The sequence below is a fragment of the Homarus americanus genome, unplaced genomic scaffold (assembly GCF_018991925.1).
Source record: "Homarus americanus isolate GMGI-L3 unplaced genomic scaffold, GMGI_Hamer_2.0 scaffold40248, whole genome shotgun sequence".
In the NCBI taxonomy this organism is placed as follows: Eukaryota; Metazoa; Arthropoda; class Malacostraca; order Decapoda; family Nephropidae; genus Homarus; species Homarus americanus.
The window spans coordinates 9,363,545-9,374,645 of NW_024712526.1; the positions used below are offsets into that span (position 1 = coordinate 9,363,545).

General features: G+C 34.6%; 1 long non-coding RNA gene across 1 annotated transcript; it reads left to right on the forward strand.

Annotated features, from left to right (window-relative positions):
• The first annotated feature begins 6,066 nt into the window (after window positions 1–6,066).
• Window positions 6,067–10,743, forward strand: LOC121862319. Its single transcript, XR_006088212.1, has 2 exons — window positions 6,067–6,471; window positions 8,823–10,743. It is a non-coding gene; the product is annotated as an uncharacterized LOC121862319 (long non-coding RNA).
• The last annotated feature ends 358 nt before the right edge of the window (window positions 10,744–11,101 follow it).

The following is an 11,101-nucleotide window of genomic DNA, read 5'->3' on the forward strand; positions in this document are numbered from 1 at the left end:
AGTATTGCCATTATGCTCCCTGAACTTCTGCTGCTGGTATTACTTTCCAGCTTTTAACTTTATAAAATTGAATGGAAAGGCTGTCAGAATAAAGTGTTTTACCCTTGTTCTTGTCAGCACACCTCCAGAAATGCTTTAACGATTTTTTTCTCTTCCAAATGTAAGAAACTCCTTATCTGTGGAGTGGTGACTGTGTAAGAGCCTACCTCACTCTGATCATAAGGAAGTGATGTGCAAGTGTGTGCGTGTGTGTATGTGTGTTTTTACCGACTTTTTTGTAGAATTTTTGTAAGTTGTAGTGTTTTGTGGTATGCTTGGTAATCGTACTAGGCAGCTACATATTTGTAATTGCATATCTTCTTATAGAAGTACTGAATATTGTATTTTCAGAATGTTCCTAATTTTATTTTACTTGTAGTGCCAAAATATAAAATTTAAGGTTAGGATTAAACTGGTGTCAGGATAAAAAGAAACAAAAAATCAAATAAAAACATGTAATAATCTTTGATGTGTGTGTGAAGTTTGAGGAAATTATGACAAATAACAAGTAAAGGTTTATTTTACAGTCTGGTTTTTATTCTTTTGGTCTTTTCCTGGGATCTTCAGCCAGTTAAGTTTAATGATTAGAATCTAGTTCCTATCAGGCAGTAAGGCAGAAGCAGGATTGAAAAGTACTTTGAAACTGATAACACGATCCAGCCAAACGTATCCACAACATAGCATACTTGAAGTAGTTTTGGTTGATCCATGTAGTATGTACCTTTAGTGGTTTACACACATATTCTATCTCTCTCTCATTTGCATTCTGTGTTTAAAAAAAAAAAAACTTTTGTTGAAGAATCCATCAAAATATTATTAGATGTAAGACTGTCGAGCTAAACAGAATTTTTACTGAAATACTTTCCTCATCTTCTCAGTAATATGCTTTTCATCTTTTGCTGTTTGAGGCACCATTACCATTAGTAGTAGAATTTAGAAATACTTCTTTTTTTTTCCTCTATTGCAAATCTTTATCTGCTGAGGTGCAAGATGGATAGAATCATGGGCATTACAGACACTGCCATAATTCCTTGTTATTGATTCCTACAAACTTTTGGAGGCAAATGTTCTGTTATGCTGTTCCCTTAACTCCAGTGCTCGTGACTGCTTACTTTACCTCTGTCGTTTTATACATCACCCAAGCATTGCACAACAGTAGCACGTCCATCTTCCAAAACCATTCATTGCCTAGTTTTCCCAGCCATGTACCGACACTATGTGATTGGTATATACAGCACAGTGCTGGATGGTTTGAGGAAGTGGAATTTACTGTTTGTCTCTTCTCTTATTTTATGATATTTCCTTTTCACCTCGTCATCAATCATTCTCTTAATCATATATCACCAAGATTCTCGTTTTCTCAATGAAGAAACCGCAAGTATGATCAGCCACAAAATGTAGATTATTAACCACAAGCTCTCTGGTGATTCACTGTCACTTTTTCTCACTAGATGTAGAGCATATCTGTTACATTAGTTGTAGAGAATGCAGGACAGTGAATGATGGGAGAGTCTGTGATGTTCTTGGCTCCAGCTATCCTGCATTATTCTGGGAAAAGGCTTATAGGAATTGTCTTTAGGTTTGTTTACATCCCAGTAACTATGAATACAAATAGAATTGGTTAAATGGGCCCCAATCTTAATAGGTCCCCAAACTATTGTGTCTACAGTTCTGTATTAGGATTGGGGCCCAGTCCAAAATAGGCCCGAATCAAGAGTTGGGTTAGGTTCAGAGTGTATGAAGACTTGAGGACCATTTGACCTGCACTTTATACACTAACAGTGAAGCAATAGCATTAACAGATATCCATGCATTTATATAAATGATTACTGAAAAACTGTAGCTAGTTGTGAGAACCCATTTTTTTCACTCTTTTTAATTGCCTGTTCATCCCATGGAATTATGCTGAGAAATGTGATTGAAAAGATATTGTTCATTTAAGAATAACTCGCCTTATAATAGAGTAAAGATTCTCCTTGACATTCACAACAGTTTGTTCTCTTCAGTTGGTCGGTTACCTCCTTAGACTCGTTCTGTTATTTCATATTTAATACCCAGAATTATCAGAAGTATTTTGAGTAAACAGTACTAAATATTGTTTGTCTTTAGTATGTATTTCTATTTAATAGTTCTCTGTTGACCTTTCAGTCTATTTTTTTTTTTTTTGTAAGTTCTTTACATATTTCAACTGATTTTCTACGATTTTGTTCAAGAAATTAGTGTTTGCTTGAACTGCATGTGATTCTACTAATTTCTAGAGTGGCTTTTTATTTCAAACTGTACATTTATTAGTGTTTAATGTCTTCCGAGTACATATCAAAATTTTCTTCTTAAATTTTACATACTGAATGAAGAAAATTTATAAACCATAGATAAGTAAGGAAATGTATAGAATGATTTTGTGTAGGAAACAAATAATGCTAAATATTCAGGGAGATGTCAGAACTTTTTATAGAGCGTGGTTCTACTAATCCGCTCCTGATGCAGATGTTTTTCCCCCGGTGACTGTGAGGCTGTTGTCTATGATCCAGCATTATTGGGAATAATTCAGTGATTCCTGTGCAGTTTGCGTAATTTGACTCATTATAATGTTGGTGTGAAAAGTTCCGACCTGGAGAGTTGATCATGATGCACTGTTGGTCCTTTGGTTCCCATGTGTGTAGGGTGCGGCTGACCATAATAATACTGTACTGTAGTTAAAAGTTGGGAATTATGGATTGAATTTTAATTGGTTTTAGAAGTATTTGTGTTTTAACTGATTGGGGAAAAATATTTTGCCCCACATTATTTGGCCAGTGGAAACATCCGGCAACCCTCTCGTAGTAGTAAACAGAGCACGTAGCAAACCTTTATAAATGAACCAGCTTTGAGCTATAGTGAGGGTGGCATTTGGATGAAACCACTTGCTTATTTTCACTTCTGATTCATAAATTATAAGTTTACTACTACTTCAAGAGAATTGCCGCATGTTTCCACTAGCTGCAGCAATATGGGCAGAATATTTTCCCCCAACTGTATGCCCTATGTGGATAAATTAAACAAAGGCTGTACATTATTTTAAGTGCAGCAGTCAGACACAAGCCATTAAACATTAACAATCAGAGCATCATTAAGTGGATTTATGTTAAAAATAGTTCTTTCTCTTCAGATTGATAAAAAGGATTTGAATGATAAAAGTTTAAACAAGAATCCCCAGTTAGTTCAAACTTATATCTGTCATGTAAACTTTACATTTTTCATCTGGTTGCATTAATAAACTGTAGTGTTGTTTTCTGTATGACTACAGAGTTTATTTTCTCACAGTTTAGTATTTATTGAATGATTAGCCAGATATAGGTATGTAAATATTTGCATTCCATAAAGAAGTGTACATGCTCCTGTTTAAGTTTGCATTTCTGTGTACAAGTATTTTTTCTGAGAATTTCATTTTCTTATGTTTATATAACTTTAGTATCTTAATGCTTGGCTTGGCTGTAACTCATGCTTCTCTTGATGTTCATTAGATTATTTTAGTTCAGTTTATTTTGGCAAAATCCTAAACTATTTGGGTTGCAGGTTAACTGGCCTCCATTCTTTATAGACCATAACATAACCAAACCTAACCATTAGGGCTGGTCTTGGTCCTAATGGTTAGGTTGGGGTCCATTAGGATTAGTTCCTGTCTGACCAGTCACCTCTATTTGTATGCGTGTAGGTTTATGTATATGACTGAGCATTTTATGCAAGAATGGTATACTGTATGGTGAATCTGTTTTGCTACACTGGAAAACAAGGGTCATGATTGGACATTTATCCCCTACTTTGTGCTGCAGTCTTGGAAACACTATCCATTGCACAAATGTGTAATCCTAAAGTAGCTTGATAAGGTTTACATCTTGTGTCATTTAATGCAGTTACAGTTTGTATGTAGTTGAGTATTGATGTTCAATAAACAATTATCAATTTATACTGTAGTGCATTATTATTATTAACCTAACTCCATAATAAAAGCATGTTCTGGGTTTTCATTTTGATCTGACTGAAGATTACACTGATTCAACTGATCTGACTGAAGACTACACTGATTCAACTGATGTGTGAGCTAGTTTGATACATTGTCTGGATTTATGTGATATTAATTTTTTATTTTATTTAATTTGATCTTTGTCAATCTGTATTTTTTCTTTTTTAATCAGAATCACATCAGTTTTTCCCATTACTGTAGTTTGATTCAGACTGTAGTAGATAAAACAGGGATCTCTTATTACAGTGCCTCTTCATATTCTCTTTGGGTCTTTTAACTTCATCAAGGGCAAATGTCCTGACCAGTGTGTTGCAGAGAGGAAGTAAAAACCTTCAGTCATGTCAACTTGATGAGTAAATTAATGTGAATTGTTTTAAATCGATATGGAGACCAGCAGCCCTCTTTGTTCACATGAAGTTCTCGGAAATAGTAGTTGAGTCTTGATTTTAAGGCAGTAACTTCAGTTTTATTTGGGCATTTCAATACTGTAGGACTTCATTTATAGAGGTAGAGGAAGAAATTTGTAGACTTTGGCAGTAATCAGTTCAAGGGATACACTATTTTATTGATGGTAATCATTTTTTCTGTCTTTAAATAACAGACTGATTTTAAAACTGCTTTATGGTAAATATATTTTTTTTACTAACTGCTCATTACCAGATCAATTTCATTAAGTGCATCTGCTTTGTCAATAACATTGAATGAGGCCTTCATTCTCAATAACTGCTATGCCTAGATCTCTCCTTAGTGTGAATGTCTACTTTTCAAACTTAGAATTTCCGTAAAATTATTAAGACAATACTGTACATCCAGTAAATATCACAGTACTAGTGTAATATTTATAGGACCACCACCTCCCAGGTTCTAGATAGCGTCTAATATGTGAACTGCCCAGCTTTAGGATATTAGTTTATAAATGGGGATTGATCCTGAAACCCATTTTATGACAGTGTAACCAAGCTGCTTGTATATCGCCCATTTCTCCCACTTGGTAGTTGTTGAGAAAATAGAACAACTGGAAGGTAATGTGTATAGATGCTGGTGTAGCATGTCTCAATTTCTAGCTTTTAATAGAAACCGTTCCTTCCAGTCTCCCTTTTTGAAGAGTAACAGGTTCAACAGGGAAGTATCTTGGGCATGCTGATCGTTCAAGTTCATGGTCTAGCCACCAAGTACATATTTGTCCATCCTCAATGTATTGAATGTTTCCATGAGATCTGCCTTATTGTGTCTTGTGTGAAGAGTTGTTTCTCCTAAGGCCCTCAATCTACTTGGATAATTGAGATGATATAGTTCCAGAATCATCTTAGTTACTCTGTGTTGCACCTGCTCTAGGGATGTTAGGCCTTTCTGGAGGTAAGGTTTTCATGCTTGTATAAAGTACAGCAATTCAGACTGGGACACACAAAAGATTTATAAAGTTGAAGGAGCATTTTCCGATCTTTATACTGTATGTGAAGGTATACAATACTTTATAATTCTCAAATCTCGTTTTTTTTCTCACTGCTGTTCCCATTTGCCATTCTCTAGATTTTTTGAACAGCTTGTGCACACTATCTTGCTAAGGTGATATGGGATGGTGATCAATATTTTAGCTCCCAACAAAGCTATTCCTCCCCCCTTCCCCCACCCACATTATAGAATGTAAATTGATGTAGTTTTATTGGTATAATTGTTATTGTTTTATCTCATTACTTGACAAATAATGATCTTTAGTTTCCAATCAGAAAACATTTTAACAAATTTGGAATGAGCAATTAATCCCCCATTTTTTTTTTAATTGAGGGCAAAATACTGTACCCGTACTGTACAGATGAAGGTTTTCCTTTTACCTGCCCCAGATTGTAAATATATGCACATAGGTATATGATATTTAGTTTTATTGTGACAAATGTTTCCCTATTGTGTTCAGTGGTAATATCTACAATCCACCCTGCCTATCGATTATTACAGTCTTCTTGTAAGGCGAAGACCAAACAGGGATAGTCTCAATCAACACCAATATTCCTGCAGTAAGGATAACTTATATGTATTAAATGCATGTGCAATATAAAGCTTCGTATCAGTGCTTTATTGTTTTATATATTTATTGAAGAAATAGATAAATTAAAAAGATCTCGACAATAATTCTGTTACAACCACAAATTTCCTCATGGAGATTATACACCTTAAACTATATATATATCCATGCTATAGAATTATCCTTAAAGATATTAATATTAAAGTGAATTGAGTACATTTAATTGGTCTGGTTGGTTTAGTAGTTTATGGAGAAGAGAGAGGACCCACAAAATAACCGACCATTCAGTGTTTACTAACAGGTGGAGGTGCGCCAAGCTTAATCATTTTAATTTGTTACTTGTAAACCACTTAATTCAAATTTATTCTAGGTGATGAATAGAGTAAGCTGATGCCTCAAAATGACCACCGTAAGTTTTTGATAGCTTAAGTAGGTAATTTTAGGTTTAGAACGTATTTGAACTGTTGGTTGGTCACTGGTTATATCTGGAACTTTTAAATTGTCTTTTTCGTATAATTGTGTCATGTGAGCATTAACGAAGGGGGTAATTAAGTCTGGTATTCGATTATTATTAGTATTATGTTATCGGTAATTGGTAATAATGAAAATGGTTGAGGGCATATGGCTACAATGAGTGATATAGGTGTGACCTTATTTGTGGATGTTTGACCTTACCACCAAGCTGATAATGTATGAGAACACTGCTACCATCAGAAAAAGTTTACGGATTTGTTTCTCTTTTTTTTTCACAATATGTTCTTATTATTGTACTGTAGTAAGAGCCTGACCTGACCTAACCAACCAAATAAACCTACCTAACCTTAACTAACTTCCTAACCAAGGGGCTCCGGTAATTGTATAGGACTAACCTACGAGCGAAATTGGTTGATTTTTTTTTAAAACACCGGATTTTCACTTGTTATATTATAGTGGACACTGTTGTAGTTTGTGGAAATATGTTAAAAAAAGGATATTTTTAAAATAAAAGCTACTTAACATTTCTGGGTATGAAGAACAGACCTAACCAAACAAACCTACCTAACCTTACCTAACTTTCTTACCTGGGGGCTCCACCCCTATGGTGAAATTTGAGGCATTTTGGACGTGAGATGATACAGCCGCATTGGCGCTATGCAGCCATGGTGGTGGAGTGATTTATTGTGATGACAGGATACGTCGAGCCACGGCGTTAAGGAAGTAATTAACAAATTTCTTTCCGGTCTCAAAGCACAGGAATTCCCGCAGAGTGGACAGTCTCTATTTAAAGGAACAACGCTGTGGTCTTTGAACAATTGAAGGGTCTCGTCTTTATCCCTAAATTCGCAAATTACGTACATGTGTGACCGGCGACAACCTTCACACGACATGCTGAAAAACAAACTGCCCCGGGTGCGGTAAAAGCGCCTCGGTTAAGCACCAGCAAGATAAACTAGTGCGCGAGTCTAGGCACCTAATTATCTATGAATCAAATAATTTCCACAATAAATGACAATCATATCAGAACTCACTGATGAAAATAATGTAAGAAAATAAACAGTAATAAAAATAACTCGTCCTCGGGTTAGTCCTATACATTAACCTCCACTCCCCTGACCCTCTGCCATATTAAACAGAAAATACTTATAAAGCTTTTAGGACACACAATACAATGATTTCATTGTTCATGTTAAAAAACAAATGGGTAAATTTGCATTTTCAACCAATAGGCTCTTGAGTTGAGCGATGTGTTTTTCTGATGGTTTAGATAATTTGAAGACACTTTTCTTCTATGATGTTTCCCTCGTAAATTACCTAAAATTACCCAACCTAACCTACCCGCTATATTTAAGTCATTTGTGAGGCTAACATCATAGAAGAAAAGTGTCTTAAAATTATCTAAACTGTTGATTGCACATAGCTACCAATTTGCCCATGCTCCGTACTGGATGTCTTATGCAATAATACCGACAAATGTTGTACAGTACTTAAAGAAATTGATATTAAGCTTTCACTGATAGCAAGTTATCTTTCAAATTTTGTAACCAAAATTTCTATGAGTTTTCCTGTAGAATTATTGTTATGCCTTACTTCTTAAAGATCTATGGTATCAAAAGAGAAAGGAAAATTATGACCTTGAAGTGATGCAGTGGTATTTCTTCATTCATCATTGTGTATGTTTTATATAGAAAACAGTATACTGTACTGTACTTGTATCTTATGTTTTACAAACCCTTTTTCTTAACAGTACAGGGTGATCAAAATCAAGATCGACAGTCTTTCATCATTGGCTTTCATTTACTCTTCCTAATTTTAGCAACAGATGTGTGCTAATTTGATATTCCCCTTCAACAAAGTTCACTTTAGTCCTCATCAAATAATTATATCAATTGAATCTTTGAGCACATTAGGTGGTCAGTGATGCTTTGATAGTTTATGCTGGGAGAAGATTTTTGTTGTTAGTTTTTCCATCAACCTTTGTTTTGTTAAGGTTATTTTATTTATTTTTTCATTTGTGTAATTTTTATTTGAATTTTTTTTTTCATTTTTTCTTATTTCTAAATGTCCAAAATTTTTTTTCTCTCTTTAATGTAGTATGACAGTGTCCTTGTTAACTTTAAGGTTTATATGTAGCAAATTTAATTTTATTTGACAAAGCCTTTGTACTGCTTTGGAGAATACTACAAATAAGAAGAAAGTATGCAGGTTAAGTTTGCTTTTAATGATTCTAACTTAAATTAAATTACTATCAAAATATTGATTTTTGTGTTGTTTTGTTTGCAGGTTGTGGTGTAGGCATTGCAAGTGTAGTGGTTCAGAGGGTTGTTGTGAGGCTTGTGGCTCATGATGGCTTCTGCTGCCACATTGGAGGGTGGCAGTTCTCCCACCAATGATGAGATCATAATACTTCCTGTTGCTCAGCCTCGTGGAGGTGTCTCCACTGGTACAAGTCCCATTCTGGTACATGATTCTACACGGCGGACTTCCGTCGGTACCTCTGTCAGCCCTGCATCAAGGGGAACCACCCTACACCCACCCGAACTGCCAGGGGGTGCTCGAAGGACCAGGAGAAATCTTGATGAAGAGAAGAAGATTGCACTTAGTCAACTGCAAGAGCTAGAAGCGGCCATAAAGGTACGCAAAGTGACCAAGGTGGATGGCCGCAAGAATCGATGGGTTGAGTACCGTGCTCGTAAACAGGCTGAAGAGGCAAAACAAGGAAATTTGAACATGAGATATGTGATGATAAAACAATGTCCAGTTGCAAATAAGAGAAATAAAAGGGGGAAAAGGAGATATACTGGTAGCAAAAAAAGAGGACACAAAAAGAATGAGGGTGTGGTGGAAGGCTTTACTGTGTATGTGTGACAGGTTTTAAGTAATGGATATGGGTAACATGGGTTACCTTGCAGAGTGTACTGTATATGTGACATTGGTTACTATGTACTGTATGTGTGTGACATGTTATTGTGTACCTGTACTGCATGTGTGTGTGTGTGTGTGTGTGTTAAAGGTTAATATGTACTGTGCATGTGTGACATGTGTTAATATTTATATATATATATATATATATATATATATATATATATATATATATATATATATATATATATATATATATATATATATATATATATATATATATATATATATATATATATATATATATATTATATACTGTGTTATGTATACGTGACATACACTGTAGACCAGACTTAGGTTTCTGTAGACTAAGCTTAGTCCACAGTATTTTGCATCTGCACTGCCCCTAACAGGCTATCAGGCCTAAAGGACCTACTCTAACTTTCTTGTGTAACGTGGATTAAAATAACTGTATACAGTGTGATGTTGATTAATACTGTATATGCAGTACTGTACTATGTATGTTTAATAGTTGTTAATATCTTTCATGTTTTCTGTGACATGGATTGATATATTGTGTACAGTTTTGTGTAATTGTGTGACATACTGTAGGTTGGTATGTACAATACTGTGTGTAGCATGGGTAAGTATATATTTTATATGTGTAATCTGCACTAATATATACTGTGTATGTGTGACATGGATTAATGGTCAGTGTATTGAAAATGTGTGATGGGTTAGTAAATGAGTTTACAAAGATGTAATGTGACTTGTTAGAAGAATAGGTTTAATTTTGTAAGCACAAGATTTTTCTCCTCTTATTTACCAAAGAAGCCACTGGCAGCAAACTGTTTTTTTTTAGAGAGGATAAGGTTCCCAATTTTGTGAAGTGATGTGTAGAATATAATAAATTTTGTATTGTAAATTTAGTTTTGTCAGTCCTCATTTTCACTAAATATAATGTAGTTCTTCAAAGTAGAGGGGTAATACTAGGTTGTGTGAAGCAAGTGGGATAACTCAAACTGATATTCTGGGGTCTTGTTGTAGAAGGAGAACACTATAGCTGAGTACATCTGTTACAGCAATCCAAGAATGAATGACAGTGAATGATGTGAAAGACTGTGTTTACTGTTGATTTTGGACAATTTGCACTAAATCAGGAAGAGGCTTGTAAGAGTGAGAAAAAGACCTAGACCACAAATGAAGGAATATTACCCACCTAAAAGAAGATGTACGGTTTCTTAACTAGAAATTTTATAATTTTTTTTAGTTATTCCTCACTAGTCTATTTCTTGATCAATAATATCAAGATGATAAACAAATAAATGTGACCGAAAAACAATATACTGTATTTTCATTTTGATAATGATTCCATCTACTGTACACATATACTGTACAGCACATCCTGAACAGCATACAGTATACTACTGTACTGTAATTGAACAACCTGTTAACAATAAAGAGCATTTGCAAATCCTATAGAAACCTGGGTTTTAATTTCTGCATATATTAAGTACAGTACAGGTTACCTTTATGTTACTAGCTATACAAGAACACATTTACACCTATGGGGATTACTTTATTTCTCAAATTAACATGACAAATTCTTAGAACACAATCTAACTATGCCATTCTTGTTTATACTCTTGGGAAAACAAATTTATCCTGCAGTAGCAATTATGGTGGGTTGAGTTATTGTG